General features: G+C 33.0%; 1 protein-coding gene across 10 annotated transcripts in view; it reads left to right on the forward strand.

The window, feature by feature from the left end:
- Gria4 (glutamate ionotropic receptor AMPA type subunit 4) overlaps nucleotides 1–24,110 on the forward strand; it is a 364,899-nt gene that overhangs the window by 43,796 nt on the left and 296,993 nt on the right. The window lies entirely within an intron of this gene.

Genomic DNA, 24,110 nt, shown 5'->3' on the forward strand with positions numbered 1-24,110 from the left:
TTCATGTCCAACATAGTAATTAAGTATTGTTGATGAAAGAGGTTCAGATCTCATTACAAAGTGAGCTATTTTATAGACCTTTAACTTACTTTGGACTTCATATAATATTGATGCTTTAGTTGCATATTCTGCAGAGGAAAGGTTAGCTTTCTTGACATTTTACTCTTATTATCAGTCATAAAGGCCCTTTTTCCTGTTAAAGAGCCTTAATATAGTTACAAGAAAAACCTATGATTGAAATAAAATTGTAGTTTAAGAGAAACATTCAATGTTCTTATTTTATTAAGAAGTTCCGGTAATATTTTAATCAATAAATACTGTAATGAGCATATAAAACATAATCAAGTTCCAAATCATTTCAATTTGGAATAAAAGAAGAATAAAAATGGAAATGAAAATATGACAGTAGAAAATGAGAACTCACAGAAACAGAACACACTAAGGAAGAGAGAGAGAACTGGAGGGTCTCACAGATCCTTCCTCTTGAGGCTCCATGTCAAAGCTGACACACGTAAGCTGAGTTCACTATACTTATCTGTCTAACTTAGACTTGTAGTGTATCAAATAAGCAGAGGGTACCCATTCTTACCTCTCAGATGCTTTTTTGTAATTAATATGAATGAGATGGAGTAGCCATCTAATCATTTAGGAATCTTGGTTCATCATCAGGTATTGTAAAGCTAGCAAGTAGACCTTTACACCTCCTAATTTCAGAGAAGTTCTGGTCCAACTCCCCCCCACCCCCAAAGTGACCCTCTTTATTGTAACAGTAGTGATTCATCCTTACTCATTCTTATATTCAAAATGCTAATCAACTGACCAAGTCATCATGTCATATTCATTTGAATGTGAGAGAGTGTTTTCCAGAAACTTCTACCTCAGTGAATATAGCTCAGTGCTGGACCAAAATGTTTCCAGGATGTAATTGTTAATGCTTTACTAGAAGAAGAAAAATCAGGTAATACAGAATCAATAAAAGAATCCTAAACATAATGCTGTCTTAAATCTTGAAGAATGAGTAAAATTGATAGGGAAGGTAGTGTGAGTGAAAGTTTTGAGTTGGGTTTTTTGTTCCAAAATATAACAATTTCATCAGGAAAAATTATAATTTAAAAATACAAAAATGAAAAAAAACCCGTTAAGACCAAAAGAAGAAATTACAATATGTATACTCAATGGAATATTATTCAGCCTTTAACTAGAAAGAGAGCTTATCACTGTGATATCATGAGGAACCCAAAGGACATTATGTTAAGCAATATAAATAAGACATAGAAATAAAGACAAATAATATATGATCTCATTCATTTTCGGAATCTAAAAACTTGTCTAAAAGAAGCACAGGTTAGAATTCTGGCTACCAACGGTTGAAGGAGAATAAGATGGGATGTGAGAAGATATTGGTTTAAGGACAGAAAATTTCATTTAAATAGGAGGGATACATTCAAGAGATGTATTGTTTGGTATGATGACTATCATTTTTATAGTATTATATTATTGAAAAAGCAATACATATATTTTTATTTTTCAATTCAAAATGGAATTGCAAAACAATAATGTCATAAGTATAATATAGTGTGTGCACTGTCATACTGTTAGCATTGTAAACAACACATACACAAATAAATATACAAATGACATCTCTATTTATCCTAGTTTTGAGAGTAGGTTTAGCAGCAGGAAGGAGGGAAACAGTTGCTCTGTCAGTCAGGTCTAGCTGCTAACCTTTCCCTTCACAACACAGCCCCGCCACCAGGAGACTGAATCTTGTATTCTAGTCCAAGTTTCCCTCCACGCAAGAGTAGTCACCCAGCAGAACACCTGAAGTAACCGGCACACATTTCTAACATTAAAAAAATTCCACAGGGGACCTAACAAGTCTGCATACTTAGTAAGTCCTTGAGTAGCAAGGCTTCGTTTATGGACTCCTTAATATAACTCCAGAATCCTGTCCTTGCTCCTTGTCTTTTGTCATCAGACTCCTCTGGAGCACCTGCTCTGTCTTCTCCCAAGCTATAGGTACCTAGATTGGATATTCTCCTGCTCCAAATTTCTATTTATTTAATATATATCTGACTTTCTTATTCTAATATCCTTAATTAATGATTGGCTACTTGAGCACAGCAACCAGGAGGGGCTTGTGCAATTAAAACTTGTCAGAGATGTTTTTCTTAATCATGACCAGGGTGATATTCACATAGACTAACTCTCTAGGTATTCTGTCTAGAACATTACCAACACTCTCTTTCTATACAAATTTTTTAAATAATGAAATTATAAGATAATTTTTCTTTTTATGTAGACAACTGTTGTTATGTTAATAGAATAGGTTTCCTCTGTATAAATGACATTGTAATAAAGAAATAATTCTGCATTTCTAGGCTTTAAATTGTTACATTTATTTATTTATTTATTTATTTTCCACAAGTCTGTGTTTTAAGGATTATTTAAAGCTTTCAGATTTTTTCCATTAATTGTTTCATACAGAATATTCAATCCCATAGTATTTCTGATTAATGTAGGTTCTGAGAATCCCTACTGCAATTATTAGGAATATGTATTTATTATTTTATACTTATTTTAAGAATTAATGTCAATGTGGGTTTGACATTCATACTTATGAGAAAGCAGCCTTGATTTACAAAGGCAAAGAATGATAGATGAGAATAGATGAGCAGGTAGAAGTCTATCAGAAAATATTTGCTGATTCATTCAATAATGAACCAAAAAGAAGAATGTATATTAAAGTTCACTGCTAATTGAATGAAGTAGTTTAAAGTTCTGAATATATATTATACCATTTGACGTTTACATTTTAAAAAATTGGGTTTATCACTCCAAGTAAGAAATGTATATATAAATTAATGAGGTGTGTGCTTTAACCCCTAAAGGCTAATGGAAGCTCTAAAAAATGTAGAGAACCAAAGAAGCAACATTAATAGATATGGTAACAGAAGTGCTAGTTCTGAATTTCAGAACTAACAAGTTATCCATGAAAATGATATTGTTAATTGATAATTACCTATTTTATCTGCAACAATTAAGCATTTTAAAAGTTACCCAATGTGTTACAAATATTTTGCAAATATTTTGATGAGTTTTTATTTTTTAGTTAACAAAAAAATTGAGTAATTCTTAAATATATTAATGTTTTTCTACTGATTTTTTCAAGATGTTATTTATTAAGAATTGCTAACCTTAATATTAGAAATGATTCACAGACATTGGAGAATAGAAACAAGGGCTGCTCTATAATACTCTTAGTGAAAACTATTGCCAATGCCTCCTTAGTCTAAATTGTCTTTCCAAACCCTTACAAAATCAGATCGGATGTGTCTCTGATTGCTACAACACTTTTCAGCCTCATAATCAGCCACCCACTGATGGTATCCAGCAATGTTTCTACTTTTCATCTGATCAGGATAATATACTCAACTGTTCTGGGGCCCGACACATACACATCATGAACATAGACTAATTAGAAATTTGCCACATAGACATAGTGATCTGAAATCAAATTAAAGAAATAATGCAATACTTTTATGTAGATTTTAAAGTTAGAGCCCACTGTTGCTGTCCAAAAAGACTAAAAGTATATTCTACAAATTCTAAGCAATATGTAGATTTCATCATAAGGATAAAAATCTTAACAATGGACTATGTTTATTTACTGAGAACTTAGTACATTTTCACTGTAATTTTATTAATATTGTCAGGCATTTTGACAACATTTTTATTGTGAACTCATAAGAGAAGTGTCCTAAAAGTTTGACCTTGACAATTTGTTTGCATCATTAAGATACTGCTTTAGAGTGAGTGGAATTTCACTTCATTGTTCCCTTCCAAATTTCAAGTACTACTCATCTTTATAAGTGTGTATTTGTTACAACTTTGATATATTTTTAAAGCTTTCACTAAATAGTAGTTCAGAAGAGAAGTCTATCATTTCTATTTAACAATAGTTTTATCTTTCATGGGAATAATGAACTGTTGTCCTCCAAGTAGCTAAATAGTTATGCAAACTAAAGAACTAGAGTTAAGGAAAAGATATTTTGCTTTGAATACAGATGAAACAGAACTCTTCAGAAAAGAAAATGACATTTCTTTTGGATTTTTTGCATCTTTTTTAACACTTCACAAATTTCTCCTGTATTTATAATGCTATATGGAGAGCAAAGTAGTATCTTTATCTATTTATGGTTTATAAGTTCAGAATTTTATCTTGTATAATTACTTTATAGTTCTATATTTATTTAAAATCTGTGTTTAGAGGATAGTGTAGATTCTAAAAGGGTGTTTGTGCCATATCAAAATGATAATGTTTTATTATGTTGTAAACTGCTACAAAGTAGGTGGTGCAAACAATGGATTACAAGTTACAAAACAAAAGTTGGCTTTATTCCTAAAGATATTAGAATCTATGTATTGTTTATTATTGTAAAAAGCCTTATTACTCTATGGGAAATTTTTTACGTTTAAAGGTTATTACTTAAATCTTATACATTATGTGTCTTGTGAGCAACACATACCAAGTATACATCTGTTTATTAGAATAACCATTTAAGGCCTGGTATAACTGTTTCATTTTATTTGGTAACTATATAGCAATAATTTATTTGACAATCCTAACCAGGGCAATACACCTGATAGGAATGCACTTTGTGGTCTATCTGGACGTTGAGGAACATATCAAATAGAAAAGAGAAAAGCAGATTGAAATATAAAAGAAAGTACAGGTGGAAAAGATTTTCTTTATCGGCAAAGGAAATACTGTATTGGTAACTATAGTTTTTGTTCAATTTTACTTTTACCTAAAAGTGATCTTAAAAATAAAGTATTTAAAAATTTTACATTTTATTATATATTTTAATTATCAGTATTTTATACTGCTTTTCAAGAAGTTTCTCATTTTAAAATATTATTTTAGAGAAAATCTAAGCATGTTTTATGAATATAGTATAATGACAAAAGGTTAACATATATTAAAAACATGAATGTCATGTAGTCTTATTTAAAAATGTTTCAGTTTATAGTTGTTTCTTATTCCAGTTATCAGTAGTATTACCGAAATAAGTAATTCATCACCTTATGAATGTATTTCTAGTATTCAAATAAATATTCTTTTAGGTGACTTTGCTGTTTTCCATGAATTATAGTATAAAGAAGAGATAATTGACTCTTCACCTTCCATTCTGAACAGTTTTCTTTGTTTTCAGAATATTATGTAACTGAGCATTTATAGAATCATTGCACTTCAAAGGAAAATCTGAAATATATCTAGGAAAGGAGAAGAGAAAATCACTGTCCTAGATCAAAAAGGTTCAGGCACAGGATTAAAGGAGGTGATTTCTCTGAGGAAACAAACCTAAATGTGAGTAATTCCAGGTCAAAATAAATGAGGATAAGAAGGAAAAATTACCATAACCAAAATGGCAGGTGAGAGAAATGAGCTTGGCAGTGACATTTGACATTTCTTGTTCAAGAAGAAATTTATAGAAATATAGGACTCAGATATGGAATGAGTAAAGACTTCTTAAAATCCTTGATGTTTTGAGGCAATTTCTAAGAAATGTTTGTGAGAAAGTGGTCAAATATAATGAACTCCTAAATTTTCTCCTTAAATGTTAATGGAAAATATAGGTAGGTAGTCAAATTTTCTATTGAAATTAAGTTCTAAATTCCCCAAATCAAGATGATAGACTGAATACATACGTTAATTTTTTATCCTTAGAAATACTCCAATAAAATGACATTCAAGAAATAAAAAGACACAAATCCACACTGTTAAAAGCAATGATACAAAGGTCATCAGTAGTAGTGTTCACAGAAACAAAGCCAAGAGGAAGATCGTGAACGTGGCCAAACCCCAGTGAGTCTCAGGAAACAATACACCTGGGGCATAGCAATTTTCCAAGATTAAAGTTCTTATTATATATTCTAAATATGCCAATTACAGGTATATATTAGAATTAGTAGTTACTAGTTCTGATATAAATGAATATATGAAAAACCTAGGGGTTCCAACATATTAGTTGGTTTCTGCCATACCATTTGTGTGTCAGCTGCTGTATTCTGTTACCCAAATCACCTTGACATCATCTTCCAAGCTTCTTCTGATTGGCAGAGCATGGCTGTCAGTATAGAAGATAAAAATACCAAATAATCACTTTTGAAGTCTTCCTTTATATTGGGCATTAGCATTTAACCCTGTCCTGAACAACTGTATATGAACAAGTGTTAAGAAATTCTGGGGAAGATTTATCTCACTAATATTAAAAAAGAAACGTATCAGAAGAAAACACTCATTTCTTTCACTATGTTATTTACATACCTGAACTACCGAAACTACTTGAAACTACCAAGATACTAAGGATGGCAAAGAAGAAAGAGAAAAAATATTCTGTGGCCAAAGTAGCATTATTGAACTCATAAATTCATCTGTGAACAACCTACCTCTGTCTCTATAGATTTCTTGTACTATTTGGACAAAGCCACTTCACTGACCTGTTAAAAATAAAGCCTGTTAACTGAGAAGTCCCAACCATTTCCACTGAGTTCTAGTCATTTTTTAAAAATTACTAATTCTGAAATATGAGCAAATGTCAAGGATCACCAGACTTTGGGGAAACTATGTAAATAGGACTAAAAAACATCAGAAAAAGTATCACAGAGGAAACAGATAATTCAGTGCACAAAATATGAAATTAAAATTGCTAGTTATATCTTTGGTAAAATTTAATATAGAATAAAACAAGAATATACATAAATGTGAAAATAGAACAAGACTAATTATGGAAGTTTAAAACATTAATATTGACATTTTAAAAAATAGTATAATTATTAAGGCTTCCAAAAGCAAAATGAAATTACAAATAGAAATGGAAACTATTAAAGGAAGAAGTCAGAATACCAATATAGAAAATCTGACATTGGATTAATAATATTTCTAGGGGAAAGAAAAAAATGAAGAGGAGAAAATAAGTTTAAAACAATAAGTACATAAATAGAATTCCTCATAGCTCAAGGACATGAATTTCCATATTAAAATATCCACTGAGTATCCTATACAGTGAGAGTAACATCAGAAATCAGTCAAAACCTGAAGGATAAAGAGTTGATGCCAAAAACTTCAGAAATAAAACAAGAGGTTATGTACAAAGAACAAGATTCAGACTAGCATCAGAATATTTATAAACAATATTTTCAGTGCCAGATAGCAGACTAGTAATGACTTTGCACATCTAAGGAAAATTCTTTTTCCTAGAGTGTTTGTGTCGAGAATATTATAAGAATATGATAAAATTGAGTTAGTGAGTTGAGAAGCTTTCTCAAGTTTATACATCTCAAAGGAGCATAACTAGAAGTCAACCCCAGATCTGCTTCTCTCTAGAGTCTATGGTTCTCACTGATAAAAAATAAATCATGATGAGAAATAAAGGAAGGAGAGTTGTATTGTATGAGACAGAAAGGCTAATACAGAGACAGATGTGCACTTGGAATTGGGCAGAATAAGGTACTGAGAATGCCAACAGACCAAAGCAGAGAGTTCAAGGAAAGGGGAACCTGTCAGACTGGTAAGAAGAAAACACTGTGTACAAGATCACAATAATGCATAAGTAGTGAATTTTTAGAGAGAAGAAAAAGAGTTTTGATTCTCTATGCTGAAGTTGAATATTGAAAGGGATGGGAAATCTTATTAAAAAAGTAAATATTACATAACTTAGGGCATGCCTGTTGTTGAAAGATATATTGATGAAAGAAAATGGCATGGTAGAAAACTTAACATGTCAAGAAAAAAATAGTTAAAAGGTAGGAAAAAGAAAAAGCAGTTCCCAGGCTGGGGCTGAAGTTACATCAGACAGTGAGGGTGGAAGAAGAGGCCCCTCTGTTCCCTAATTGGTTAAGATCTCAGTGTTGCACACCATCTCTCCCCATCTTATTCCTCTGTCTGTTACAGCCTTGACTCAGAGAGTAAATACATGACCTCATACTGTGTAAAAACTAGTGAACAGGGGACAGATTTGCCAAATATGTTTAAGTATTAGATAATTCAAAGTATCCTTACCCTTTTATAAAGAAATGTTGCCATCCAATGTAATTAATAATTATATGTTTGTGTCTCTGAATATAATTGTCTAAAAATGCTTCTAAATTCTTTATATTGTCTATCAGTTTTAATGTACAAAAGCTTATGTACTCAAGGTACATTACAAGTGTCATGGAAGGGTGGAGGGGGTGAAGGGAGCACAGGGAATGGGAAAAAATAAGAACCAAGATACAACATGTACAGGTACAAGTACCCAAAACGTATTGTAATGTACCAATAAAAGAATTTAAACAAAAAAAAAATGCTTTGTTAGAACCAGGGATTTAGCTCAATAGTGCCACACCTGCCTCAAAAATGCAAGGTCTTTACCTTGCAAGCATAAGGTACTGAGTTTGATCCCCAGTACCAAAAAAAAAAGAATGAAAGAAAGTGCAAGATCTTAAGTTCGATCCCTGGTACAGGGGGAAAAAAATGCTTTGGTTAGTAAAGGTAACTATATTATAAAGCTCACTACAACACATCAATAACTAGATCTCATTTTGGTCATAAATAACAGGATTCCCAGCTGGGCATAGTGGCACACACCTGTAATCTCAGCACTCTGGAACTGAGGCAAGAGGATCACCACAAATAGAAGGCCGGCCTGGCCTACATTGTGAGCTCAAGGCCAGCTGGAATTACAAAAGAAGACCCTGTCACAAAAATAAATAAATAAATAATAATGGTATTCCCTAAATTTATCTATTTCTTCAACAAATTATTTATTGCAAATTTACTAAATCCCAGGTGTCCAGGCGTGCGGATGAATTAGATGCAATCATTAGTCTTACAAATCACTTTCTCACTTGGGAAGTCAACATGTGGATCTGCTTTAGAGTGACAGTGCTACAGCATAAATATTTATAGCCTTCTATTTAAAACAACAAGACTAAGTTTACAAAGGACTTAGGAAATGCTTTTCAAGGGAGTGTCATGTTTGAGATGGATCTTGGAGAAGGATATGGTTAAACATCAGGGAAAAGAGCATTCTAGCATCAGGGAAGAGCAGTTACAGGGATGTGGAGAATTTTTTTTTAAAGCCATATGGAAATTTCTGAAGTTCCACGTGGCTGGAAATCAAAGTCCTTTTGGGGGATGAGAATGAAGGGAATAGGCCTTTATGTCATAATAAAATCTTCCAGAATAGAGAAGACATTCCATTATTGTATAAACAGTGAGAATTGGATTTAGAATGCTAGAGTGCTGTCCTTGTTAATCTTTAATAGTAAATTAGTGGAAAAATAAGTTTTGGAATTAAACATACCACATGACTCTCGGCCTTACTAAACATAGTATCATAATAATATTTGCCTTGCAATGCTGTTAGGAAGAATTAAAAACATCTTTTTAGTGATATATATCACTAAAAGCTTAAAGCCTATCCCATGATGTGCTTATCCCCTAGTTCAATAAATGATGAATTGGGTGTCTACACTGGGTGATGATGTTAGGACACCATGGGGAATAGAAGAAAGCCAAGATGTGGTTTTGGAGAAGAGGGAAATCAAGGCATACATTGTAGGAATGAGGACTTAGGGAAAATTCTGTCACTTGAGGTGATATTTTTAGCTTAGACACGAAGTCAGAATTTCAGAAGAAAAATGCCAAGCAAAAGCTCTATGATCAAAATTAGCTCATCGACTTTAAGAGAAAAAAAAATGTTGCCAACAGGAAGGCAGAGTGACAAGCAAATAGAGCAGAGGATAGGTCAAGGAAAAATCCAAACAGTATGGGAATGTGAGCATTTTGAAAACCACAGCATGAAGTTTTAATTTTTATCACAAGCAACAGAATTTTTATAGCAGTAGAAAAGTACTGTAATTTGAAGTATAAATTAAGAAAATAATTTTAATTGTCTATATAGTAGTCCCCCCTTACCCATGAGGAATATATTTCAAGATCCCCAGTGTATGACTGAAATTGTGGATAGTACTAAATCATATACATATGATACGTGTGTGTGTGTGTGTATGTATTTGCTATGCCTATATGCATGTGATAGTTCAATTTATAAATTAAGAACAGTAATTAAAGTAATAACTAATAATAAAATATAATAATTGTAACAATATACTGTAACAACAACTATGTGAATGTGGTCTCCCTCTCCCTTGAAAGAGTCAAGACAAATTTAATATTTTCAAACTGCCGTGGACTTCAGGTACATGAAATGTGAGAAGCAGAGTTACAGCATTGAGGGAGAGGGGAAAGTAATATATTATCTGTATTTCATAGCTTTTATAGGCTTCACCACTACTATTATCTAACACTTTCCTCTGTGGCAGAACCAATAGTCATTTCTATTTGTAAGATAACTAGTGTGACCAATTAATTATCTTATTTTATTAAACTAGTATAATTTAATTATCCCCATGAAAAATACAGCAATTTTCTGGAGAGTTTTCACAAGAGAAGCTATTGCTGGCCAAGTGGTTAAATCAAATAAAATGTCACAGGATCTCAAATACAATTATTTCTGCAGATTGAGAAATAAGTTTAGTTCTAATATTTTTGTTTTTTGTCCTTTCCCAATATACAGCCCACAATAGAATCAACTGGGTGATTTTCATTTTGTTTAATGATGCCCCAAGGATTCAAACATTTGATTCTCTTTCAAGAAGAATAAGCAATTATAAGAAGCACTTTCAATTAATTTATTCAAATTCAAACTGGCACTGTTTGGGAAATCATTTGGCAATATTTGGGAGACAATTCAAATTGAATTAATTCAGCATAGTGACAAAGTACCTGCCCATAATTTAATTTACTAGACATTTTAACTTAAACAATTTTTTTAAAGGAACTGTATTCTTACTTTTATGAAGCTAAACTTTGGGAATTTTTGTGGTATCTTTTCATTGGTTAGCATTCCAATACAAATGATGCTAAAGTTAAATTATAATACAAGTGTTAAATTATAATACAAGCCAGTTTACTTTCTTCTCATTCATTATGCCAACATCAAAAAGTACTGTCTTAGCATTTTGACAAAATTGTAAGTCTTGGCTACTTTAGTATTTTCTTTTATTTATTCCTTTCTAATGCATAAATATTGCAAACAAATGCTTTACTTCAGCAATCTTCTTGTAGCATTACATACAAGTTCAAGTTCTACTAGGGAAACCTTACAGGAAACTGAGCAGGTATATCCCCTGTGGTGTAATTTGAAAGTATTTAGAAGGAAGCCTTCCAGCCTCACATGACTCGAGTTTTCACTACTATAAATGTATTGTTTAAGCTTAAGGAAGACATTATAGAATTTTGTTTTGAATACTTGACTTGGTTAAATATCTTAGTGTGCATTATTTTTGGAATATTTTGACCAACAGTTGTTCAGTGACAAGAAAGGAACACAATAGTTGATTATGGGATAATAATATGGGTGATAAATATATGATCTTTATTTTGTATCAGACATGACTTTTGGTATTTTTTAGGTATTAAAACTCAATGTACCTTATGAGATAGTTTTCTTATTCCCATTTTACATAAAGAAATTCAACCTTTGATAATTTAACTTGTTTTAATTATTTGCATACTAAATGACAGAACCAAGATCTGTACCCAGCCTGTAGGGCCTGATTTTAGATGTTTAACCATTACTGCATTCTGAGGTTATATGGGCCATGGAGAATGGGACTGGTACAAGACCAGGTAGGGTGCTGCAAAATGCCAGGACATCGTACATCATGACTACATACAATTAATTCCAGTGATGCAGCGATTGTTCAACATACGCAAATCGGTAATTGTAATACATCACATAAACAGAGGGAACGATAAAAATCACATAATAATCTCACTGGACACAGAAAAAGCATTTGACAAAACCCAAGTCCATTCGTGATTAAAAAAAAAAAAAAAAAAAAAAAACCCTGAGGAAAATAGAAATAGAAAGTCTATATCTCAATCTGAAAAATTCACCTATGACAAACCAATGACCAACATCCTACTAAACAGAGAGAAGCTGAAAGCTTTCTGCCTAAAATTGGGAACAAGACAAAGATGTCCATATCACCACTTCTATTCAATATAGTTCTTGAAACATTATCTACAGCAATTGTACAAGAGAAAAAAATTAAAAGTGTTATGGATAGGAAAGAAAATTTAAATTATCACTATTTGCGGATGACATGATCCTTTATAGAGAAGACACCAAAAACTTCACCAAAAGACTTCTGGAATTAATAACCAAATTCAGTAGCACAATAGGATACAAATCAGTACTCAAAAAGCAGTAATGTTCTTGTACACCAATAACAAGCTCACCAAGAGAGTAGTTAGTGAAACAATACCTTTCACAGCAGCATCAAGAAAAAAGAAATGAATTAACCTTACCGAGGAAGGGAAAGACATCTACAATGTAGGAGAGCTAAAAGATACTAGAACGTGTAAAGATGGCTCCCGTTCCTGGATAGGAAGAACCAACATAGTCAAAATGGCCATGCTTCCAAAACTGTTACATAGATTTAATGCAATCCCAATGAAAATACCAATAGCATTCCTCACAGAACTAGAGACAGCAATCAGAAAATTCAGGTGGAACCAGAAGAGACCTAGAATGGCAAAAAGCAATTCTGAGCAACAAGGGCAAGACAGGGGGCACCACAATCCTGGACTTGACGTTATACTATAAAACTTCAATGATAAAAACAGTATGGTATTAGGGAGGAAAAAAAAACCGATTCATGGGTCAATGGAACAGAATAGAAGAAACAACTCCAGGTACATGCAGCTATGTTATCTTTGAAAAAGGGACCAAATCCTTTGTGCTGGATGAAAGATAGTCTCTTTAACAAATGATGATAGAAAAACTAGCTATCCACTTGCCAAAGATTGAAACTTGGCACATACCTAGCACCATGCACTAGGCTAAAATCAAAATGGACCTAAGATCTAAACATTAAAATAGAAACAATATCCTGGAAGAAAAAAGTAGGTTAAACACTTGAAGACATGGATGTAGGCAGACCTCCTGAACAGCTCCCAGTTTGCCCAAGAAATAGTACAAAGAATCAACAAATGGAATCACATCAAATTGAAAATCTTCTACATATCAAAAGAAACCACCAATAGAGTAATGAGACAACCTACAAAATTGCAAAAAAATTTTGCCAGCTACTCCACAAATGGCTAACATCTTGTATATATAAAGAATTCAAAAACTTAGGCCCTGAAAATTTAAAAGCCTAGACAAAAAATGGTCATTTGAAGTGAATAAACACTCTCAGATAAAGAAATACAAATGGCCAATAAATAAATGAAAAAATCTTCAGCATCCCTTGCCATTTGAGAAAAGCAAATTAAAATAGCGCTGAGATTCCATCTCAACCCAGAAAGAATAGTTATCATCAAGAAATCAACCAATGACAAATGCTGGCAAGGCTTTGGGGGAAAAGGAACCCTTCTTCATTGTTGGTGAGAATGTAAACTGATACAACCACTATGGAAATCACTGGAGATTCTTCAAAAAACTAGAAATTCTATTTGATTCAGCTATTCCCTTTCTAGGTATATTCCCCAAAGTGCTACAGACATGATGCTGCAGTGATGTATGCATACCCATGTTTATAGCATCGGAATTTATAATACCTAAATCTTGGAAACAACCAATATATCCATCAACAGATAAATGGATAAAGAAAATGTGGAATTTGTACACAATGGAATACTACTTTGCTATAAGGATAAACTTGAGTCATTTTAGGAAAATAGATGCACCTTGAGACCATAATATTGAGTGAAGTAAATTAGACACAGAAGCTTAAATATCACCTGGTTTCTCTTACATCAAATACTCGATATATAAATAAAGTATGAAATAAAAGACAAACAATAGGAAAAAAGATAGGAAAAAGTTACTGTCATCCAGCATGGACAGTTTATCTAAAAGTGTACCTTGATTTATTATAATTGGCTTTTGTATTTTATATGTGCTTTGGGCTGTTAGTCTGTTGTTAATTTGCATATATAATAATCAATTTTATAATGACTTATAAGATAAATGAATCTGATGCTACTAAAATAAAAGGGGAATGAGGGAAGGAGAAAAAGAAGAATTGAGATGTTTTATGTACATGCACCAATTTCCTAATTATTATGTACTGCAGTCATGTGCTAGTAAAAATTAAAAATTTACAAAACAATAAAAACAAAAACAGGCACAATGAAGAGTACAGAAACCTAAAGTAAAAGGAGTCCAGAAAGTTAGAAAACATGAAAGTAAAATGACATGCCTCAGTTTAACATCTACATTAAGTGATTAATTTCTGGTTTTGACAGAGCAAAAATAAAATGTATTAAGGACCCCTAATTTCTCAATCATCATTGGAATTAAAAACTGTCCTGCGAAGGATCATTTGTGTCAAAATAATACCACATATATTCAGATAAAAATAGAGAGATACTAGTACACCACATCTTGTAAGACACTTCCTTTAATGAATTTAATGTTTATGAAACATTTGCACAGAAATACCAAGCTTGATCTCTATGCAATTTATCACAAAACACTTATAATTACAAGTGCATGTAGACATGATAGATGGATGTTACTGCCTAAGAAGGATCCTATTCACAGCTTTCAGCTGAACAAGGAATACCTAGTAACCAGGAAAGGCAAATTGAGTTTTTTTGTCAAAGCTAAGTGCTTTTTCATGTTATTTCTGAATTTGATTTTTATAGAAATAAAGTCATGGCTATAAATAAATAAGGATTTATGTTGAAGTAAGTTTCAACCTTGGTCTGTGAGTTGTTACAATGTAGATATTGGTGACAACATACTAATAGCCATTGTTTTTATTTCCCACAGGAAAAACTGAAAGAAACCATCTTAGTTAAATATAAAATTAAAAATAATTTATTAATTCATATCAATGTCATCTTATTTTTCACTAAGCCATTCACTCAATACATGTTGAGTAGTTATTTTTTACTATGATAGGTTCATGTTAAAATATATTTCCATAAACTTTATGCCTTTAACTACTCATGCAAAACAGGAAAATAAAAGACAAAATTATATTTTGCCAGATTCAACTGTGTAAATATTAAAATGCCCATCACTTTATTATTTCTGAATTTTCCAATTTTAAACAAGATACTCTGGGCATTTCAATCTCTTTTTTAAAAAATAATAAGATGAAATAAAGTGTGAGATGAATCATGTATCAACCTGAAGCCATGTTTGGTGTGCCATCAGCCCTCTTTAAATGTGTGATGTTTTCTTATGATTATAAAATTATATAATTAAATTACAAAAGAGAATTCCTTAATATCTGGAAATAAGTTATTTTAATACTTTTGAATTTATTTCTTATAAAATAATATCCAAGTAATGTTTTGGTTACCTTACTGAATTATACTGTTTTATTTTCCTCCTTTCTTCCCTCTTTCCCTCTTTTCTTCCTTTTCTTTTTCTTTCTTTCTTTCTTTCTTTCTTCTTAACCTGATAACCTTTGTGATTTACATGAAACATCATTTAATTTTGAGTCGTTTGTTTATGAACAACTCTTTTCATGATATCTTTTTAAATTAAACTTCTTTTGGTCATGCTTAAACAGCTAAACTCTAAATATGTTTCTAAATTAATTACCTGTTCTCTCCACTGAGTATTGAAAGCACATTATCTGTGTATACTCTCAAGATCATTCAATATCTTCATTAACAATTTGGAAATAGAAATGAAAGGCATGCAGTGGTTCCCAAGAGGGATTTTCTAATGATATGTCCTATATTCAAAGTCGCATAACATAACTACATATGTTCAGAGCCACTTAAAATACGCATATCAGTGAGGAATTTAGCTCAGTGGTGCCACTGCCTGCCTCGCAAACTCAAGGTCTGAATTCTATCCCAGGTACAAAAAGAAAAAATTCACATGTCATAGGAAGGTAATTCAACGCAAATATATTTTTGTAGGGAACAGGGAAAGGGAATGTTACCAGATCCCCTGCAGTGGGTTGTGGTTTCCTGTGAGCCATGACAGCACAAAGCAAATTAAAGAATAAAGACAGGAAATGAGACTTAAAGAGGAGGCTGGGTTCTGAGCCTGATCCGTACTACTCTGGGCAACAAAGATGAAGGTACCCTGAGCTTGCCACTATTTACTGGATTAATAGGGAATAACAGATGTCTCAGAAGGTGGTAATAATCCTAGGACAATGAGTATCTTATAATTGGGGTAAGTAGCAGATGGCTCGGAGGGTGGGGGTAATCCTAAATTGACAAGGATCTTAGAATGATGAGGATCTCATTTCAATGAGGAGCTTAAATTGATTAGGATGGTAAGATGAGCAAAGAAGTTCTCACAACAATAGGTGGGATGAATTAAGCTGACAGGAAATTTGTCCCTTTCCAGGTGAAGCCTTTCTCTTACTACTTGTTTCTCAAGGAACCAAGATGTCTTCAGGTGATGTAATCTTGCCCTTGGGTGTCACAGCATCACAGGACCACTGAAGTCTCAGCTGTGACCAGAGGCAAAAATGGAGTTATGTTTTGGCATGTCATAGCCAGCCTGTAGACAAGAAGACTAGGCCTAATCATAATTTAATTGTGAAATTATTTTTCCCAAAAATTATGTAGAGTGGATCCCTACATATTTTTATTATGAAAACCCATATGAACTATGTGTTTTGTTTTGAATTTTATTTGTATCCAGCAAAGAAGAACAATTTTATTGCAAAGCACCATTTATAAAACTACTCTATATGTATCTTCTTTGGATTTAATGTTTATTAGAAAGTATGATATATAATACTGTGAGCATAGACACAGTGAGGGGTTATGACTAAAAAGGCAGTGGATACCTCAAAACCAAAAAAGATAGAAAATTGAAATGAAGAAGAAGATGTTGAAAATTGGCCTGTTTTTACCACTGAGAAGACAGTCTAGGAAAAAAATCTCAGAGAGAAAGGGGCTCTTGGTTTTGGGGTTTTTTTGGTTTTGTGGGAGTTTTTTCTTACCTTATTTATATAAATTACACTTGTAAAATCTGACAGTGCTAAAACTAGAAGTCCTGTTTGATTTCTATCCCATTCTGGTTATCTCTCTGCTTTTTTCACTACTTGTTTGCATTAATTTTTAAGTAATAAGTAATTGAGTACAACCTCAGTAGAATTGAAGCTCACAGAAAAATGTCCATCAAGCAACAGTTTACCTCCATCTCCAGGATTTATTTTTTTAAACTATATTGATGCATAATTGGCATAAAAATTATATGTGTTTAAGGTATAGAATGTGGTGTTTTAAGTATTTATTGTGAACTGATCATGAAAAAGACAAATTAGCTCATTTCTTAGCTTATGTCATGAGTGTGCGTATGGTTCAAGAATAGTTAAGATCTACCCTCTGCAAATTTCAAGTACAGAATACAGTTTATTAACTATAGTCATCATGTGTACATTACATCTTCAGAACTTACTCATCTTGTATAACCTTTTGACCAGCATCTTTTTATCGCCTGGCAATCTCTGGCAACCATCGTTTTACTTTCTACTTCTCTAAGTTTCACTTTTTTATATTCCAAGCAAATGAGTTCATGCAGTATTTGTCTTACTGCATCTGGTTTAATGTATTCTGGGTTCATCTATAGTGTTGCAGCTCACAGGATTTCCTTCTTTGTGACTAAAAAGTATTCCATTCTTTATCCATTCAACAGTAAATAGAAATTTAGGCAGTTTACATACCTTGGCTATAGTGAATAATGTTCCAATGTACATAGGAGCAAAGATACCTCCTCAAGGTGCTAATTTCATTAGTTTTTGGTATATACTTAGAAGAGTTAGAGTTTTATACAGCAGTGCCTCCGTTCACAAATGCTTCTGTTTGGAAACCATTCTGTTTGATTTAACTGAAGCATTTGACAAAATTTTGCTTCCATTTGGGAACTCTGCATTTGATGACAAACATGACCATGGCCATCTTCCTCATAATCATGGAATGAATTGTTTGTGAACCGAGGTACCCCATATATATATATCTTGTGAACCGAGGTACCCCATATGTGTGTGTGTGTGTGTGTGTGTATATATATATATATATATATATATATATATATATCAATGTACACTCCCATCAACAGTGAATAAGAATCATCTTTTCTCCAAATCCTCACCCACATTCATTATCTTCTGTTTTTTTTTTGAAAGATAGCTATTCTAATATGTGTGGGGCAATATCTTGTTGAAGTTTTGTTTTGAAGTTCCTTGATAATAAGTGAACCTGAGAACTTTTTCATACATCTGTTGACCACTTTTATATCCTCTTAAGAAATATATATTGAAGTTTTCCTATTTATAAGATTATTCATTTCCTCAGGTTAGGTTCTTAGTGGGGGTTTTTTTGTTTGCTTCTTTGTTGTTGTTGTTGTTGTTGCTGTTGTTGTTGTTGTTTGCTGAGTTGTTTAAGTTCCTAATATATTTTGGACATTAACCTCTTGTCAGATATATGGGTTGCAAAGATTTTCTCCCATTCTATAGTTTACCTGTTTGGTCTATTGATTACTTTCTTTGCTGTACAGAATCTTTTTTTTTAAGTTTGATGCAATCTGTTTCATTTATCCATTCTTTATTTTTTCTTTCATTTTGTTAGTCAATGTACTGTAGTTCAAATGATAACTAAGACATCCAAATTGATGGCTCCAGTCATTTTTATCAAATGTTCTGCTTGACCTTGTCATATAGATGTCTCAGTCACCACATTGTTCAAAAACTTCACCCTACACTATTTTCCGTTGTTCTTGGGGTGTAGACTTTTAAATCAGGTATGCAGAAAACTTATTTTTAAAGTGTTTCCCACAGTTGCTACATTTAATCAGTCACCACACCTTGATTATTCCTGCTATGACAGCTCCAAATTTTGTCTAAGCTCATTTCCTCTTTTCTACTCTTATAATTTCTATCCTAATTTAGACTATTACCTCCTTCATGAATGATCATAGTAGCATTATTAAATGTTCCAACCTTAGTCTCTGGACTTTCATCTTTCCATGCCATAGTTAAAATACTTTTCTAACTTATATGTGTATACATAGTCATATATGTGATGTATATAATTTAGCCATTGTTTAAATTAATACCCTTTCTGCACTGTACTTTCCAAAATTATTTTCTTATCATTTAAAAATTCACCCATATAGGATATACAGTCACATCTCTCTGCCTTTATCTGTGCTAGTCTTCCTACCAGGGTTACTTTAATCAAATATTTAAAAATAAAAGATCATGCTGTACTTTTCTCCATACATTGAATTATGCTATGATCTATGTTCTTGTATGTCTGTTTTGATTCATTACCATAGGAACCAATCACAATGTATCACACTTTGTGGTGTACTCGTTGTCCTACTCAACTATATTCCAGAAGTGACTCCAGAAAACTTGCGTCATTTTTATAGTGCTTCCTATATTTGCTATCAAACAGCATAGTGTATCAGAATAGTATCAGAGTAGCTACATTCCTTTCTGACAGCCTGGGAGGAAATTAATTTCTGCCTTTTTCATCCTTGAGAGGTCCACCTGCATGCCTTGGTTCGAGGACCCATCTCACCACTGTGAAAAAGACAACATTGCATCTCTCTGTGCCTTTTTTCCACAATAACTTTCTCCCTCTCTGGTTGCAGCTAGTGTTCTCCCCTTTATGGATTCATGTGATCATATTAGAACCACTAAGATAATACCAAATAATATCCAATCTCAAAGTCTTTAACCTTAATCATATCTACAAAGACACTTTTGCCATGTAAGGTAATATATGTGCAGGTGCCAAGGATTAGAACCTAACATGATTTCTTATCAAAATAGATGGAGAAATAGCCTCAGAAAAGATGAAGAGTTGAAAGCATTTCATAGAGGAGATGGCCAACAAAGCTTTCACTTTCAAAGTTTAAAATTATAAGCTTGAAATTAATGGTGTAGTCAGTGTTGTAATAGGGGAAGAAAGTTATGCAAGCTAATCAGTGCAATATCACCAAGGCTTAAATAAATGTCTATTAATATTAGTAGAGTTCTATCTTATTCCTAAAATTTAAATGTAGGGCATCGAGTAAAAAAATGTGCATTTGTAGACTCCACCCACCACATATGTTGAATTAGAAAGCCTTCGATGAGGCTTAGCAGTTTGCTCTTAACAAACACGTCTGGTGATTCTGATGGCGTTGTCTATTACTGTCGTGCTTCCAGAAACATTCCCTTAGCAATTACATCTTTACTGCTGGAGTTAGAAGAGCTTAACTCTCACTGGTATTTGAAACTCTGACTCTAGAGAAAATTTATTATTCAAAACTGACATTTAGCAGTGATAGCACAAAACAAAATTTTAATTAAGAGTAAGTATAATGGCTAGGGCTTATGAAAAATACATTTTTAAATCAATAACTACAATACTGGAATTTGTTATAAGTTGAATAATCATACATTTTTTTCTTTTATTTAAAAGACAGTTGTCTTTAGCTACTTTTCTCATTGCTGAGACAAAATACCCAACATTCAAAGTTTAAGGAGGAAAGGTTTATATTGACTCACAGTTTGTAGAGGTTTCAGTGCATAGTTGACATGGCAGAGGGGCATTGCAAAGGAGAAACACTTCTTGGCTGGAAGATGGCAGCAAAGCATTGAAGAAGCAGAAGCAGCAAGCGATGACAGCAGCCCTCTTTCTGTCCCTTATATTCTGTCCAGGCTACACGTCCTTAAAGAGGTTAGCACTCACACAAAAGGTGGGCCTTCCCAATATCCACACTCAGAACTATGCCAAACCAATCAGTGGACTGATCACACAAGCATAATCTTAGCATCACACACTCTGGGTCCAGCCACCTCTGAAAAGCTCTGCCTATGACCACATAAAACAGGGCTGAGAGCTATGGTGGGATCAAAGGCATATCAAATAATCACACCTTTGAAAATCATGCTTTATCTTGTCCTTTCTGCTGCAAAGTTAAACAGAAATAGTATTTTATTCTAATTAAAAAGTGAGATAATATAACTCATAACTTTTTGCCAAAGAAAATAATTTAATACCACTACTTTTCATTTACCATAAATATAATACAAATGGAAGGATATTTTCTAATGCTAACACTGCAGTGTGAAACTTGATCAGGCAGATTAGCCCAGTAACCCTAGCAGAAATAATTAACTTTCATCATAAAACTGAGAGTAATTTTTAAATGCAGAACTCAGTATTAATCTGTATTGGTAATAATGACATTCTTAAAGATTAATTGGTTATAATTTTATCATAATATATTAGCACCTGTTATTTTAACACAGGAATATGGCATCATGTCAATTTACCTGTGAGTACTCTAATGGACAATATGTAAGTTCATTTAAGGATTAATTATTTGGAAAATGAAATTACTTTTCCAAATTACATTACTTTATCAACCTAAAATTTCACATATACTATTTATTAAGTACCAGCCTTCATTCAACAACTTACGAAGAATTTCTAAACCCTATAATAAGTTAGAAAATTCTGTGACATCTGACTTCTACTTATCTTTCTAGCTACACTGTACAATACTCACCTTCACCCACCCAACTTCAAGATACTGTAATTCAATTCCTGAAAGCTATCTGTTCTGTTTCTTCTGTGGACATATAGATATTTTTTTCCTATGGAAAGAGCATACCACTCTCCTCATCTTGCATGGATACTTGTCTTCAAGTCTCAACCTTGCCTTCTTAAAGAGCCCCTCCTTGACACATCATATACAGAAAAGGGTCCCTACAAGTCCTTATGATCTCAATGTAAACTTATCTGACCTGTCTCACTGTGTTGTAAGTGTGCACATTGTCTCCACACTATAAGCTTACTAGAGGTAGAATCCAAGAAAATAACTGGAGAAGGATCTGTCTCTGGTGCTGAAATAGTGGAAGCAACTGAGATTAGGTGCTCAAATCCAATAGCCCACAAAATAGTGAAAAAATAAATAAATAAAAATAAACAACATGTAAATGCTGTTTAAAGTGGCATGTTATAAATGCCTCAACAGTGGATGAATAGAACACTATAAATATGTAAAGTAGGGTGTACAAATCCAGATAAGTTCTCTGACTTTCTCATTGAAGATTACAAAATGCAAAATCTAATTGAATTATTTTTAAAAGTTTATATCTTGAATTCAGATGTGTTTTCTTATCTATTAAAAGTTTTTCTCAGGGGCCAGGGATTTAGCTTAGTGGTTTCAGTGCCTGCTGCGCAAGCACAAGGACCCGAGTTCGATCCCCAGTACCAAAACAAACAAACAAACAAAAAGTTTTTCTCATTGTCCCTCCTTTTCTGTAGAACTTGGAAAGAACTTTTATCCATTCACTAGGAATTTTCTGAATTACAAACTGATTATTTGCCACCCTCATTTCTTTTCCACATTCATCTCACATGAAAGAACTCTGTTGTACTTATTTTAAAGTTTCTTATCACCTAAAAATAAATTTTGGGTGTTTAACATTGGTTGAGTAAAATAAAATTAGAAAATATTAAAAACACAATACTATAAAAATTATTTCATAATTACATCACTGTTAAGACTATCATTTTAAAATTAGACATGTCAAATTATAAGATCAAATTAATCTAGCTTCAAATGCAATATTTAAATTGGAAAATTATTACTATTATTTTTAAATGCAAGTAGATTTTGATATGTTCCTGGACATTTTTAATGTGCTGAGATTCAAAGACCAGAAATTTTTTTTAAAGAAACATGATTTATAAGAGTACAGGATCCAAAACACGTTTTTAGAAAAATGTAAAGTGCCCAAATACCAACTTACACAGGTGATGATACAGGCTTCCTGGAGCCAAATGAAGCATTCATGAAGAAACATATTTAAAAATAGTCAGTCTAGATATTTACAGTTGGGTTAGTAAAGGTAAAACCATCATTCTTGGCTTTGGTGTTATTCTAAGAAAAAAGGAAATCAAACCAGAAAACCAACAATTATAACTCTCAGCATGTTCCACAGTTTCTTAGTAACACATCTCAATGTTAATTCCATATTGTCTAATTTTTACCTTTAAATGAGTAGTATAAAATCCCTGCAACCTCAGGTAGGCTAGGGGTTCTGAACGGTCATGTTATCAAATGCAAATTCAAATCATCTGACTTTGGATTTGACTGATGAGGAACATGGACACTGGGTGGTAGCTGTTCAGGCTGGAAGAAGCCAGCTGCCAAATCCCTGTCTCTTTCTAGTAACTGCCTACTGGCCTTTACTTGCTATTAAGTGGTCTCAGGTGGTTTCCCCAAACCTTTGTCACCCCAAGATTCCCAAAGGGTAGACAAAAAGCAGCCATTCAGCTTGGCATGGGAATACTGCATGTAATGACAGGGGGTAGGGCTGCTGGATTGCAGCCCCCTAAAGCTCATTCACTAGAGTGACTGGATTATGTATTTTAAATGCAGATTGCAATGTAACTAGGTCCTAACTTCAGAAGCTAGCTTCTACTGGTTAATTACAAGACAGCTGGCTTGAAAACTGGCAGATCATGAGTAGTGGGAGTTCCAAAGCTGCAGAAAGACTCAGTCACTTCACACTTGGTTGCTAAGAACATGGAAAGGAGCCAGGGGGTCTAAAGACAGACAGACTCGCCCATGGGGTGCAGGAACAAGTTTTGTCCTGATGCCTTTGGGGCACTGGTGGCTGGAGAAGCCAGGTTGCATGCATACCTCCTTTCCCAAGAGCCCAACACTCTGAAAATTAAAAATATTTCTTCATTCTACCCTGCCACATTCAAAAGGGTCTGGAAGTGACTCTCAGGAATGGCAAGGAGTATGAAATCTCTCTCTTTTTAATTAAGGTTCATTAGTTCTTTTTTAAATTTTGATTACAAAACAAGGTCCCATTTTTTGGTCTTTGGAGACCAAGGAGTATGATTTCTAACAGCAAATATTTCAATATCAGACTTGTAAGTCTCACTACAGAATAGAACCCATTGCTGATTTAAGACCTACTCATGATACTGGAGCAGAATTTTAAAATTTAAAAAAAAAGTAGTCATTTCAAGAAAGAAATAGTAG

Source organism: Heterocephalus glaber, unplaced genomic scaffold, assembly GCF_053883595.1.
Source record: "Heterocephalus glaber isolate CG9 unplaced genomic scaffold, H.glaber_assembly_v1.0 deba00001429, whole genome shotgun sequence".
NCBI lineage: Eukaryota > Metazoa > Chordata > Mammalia > Rodentia > Bathyergidae > Heterocephalus > Heterocephalus glaber.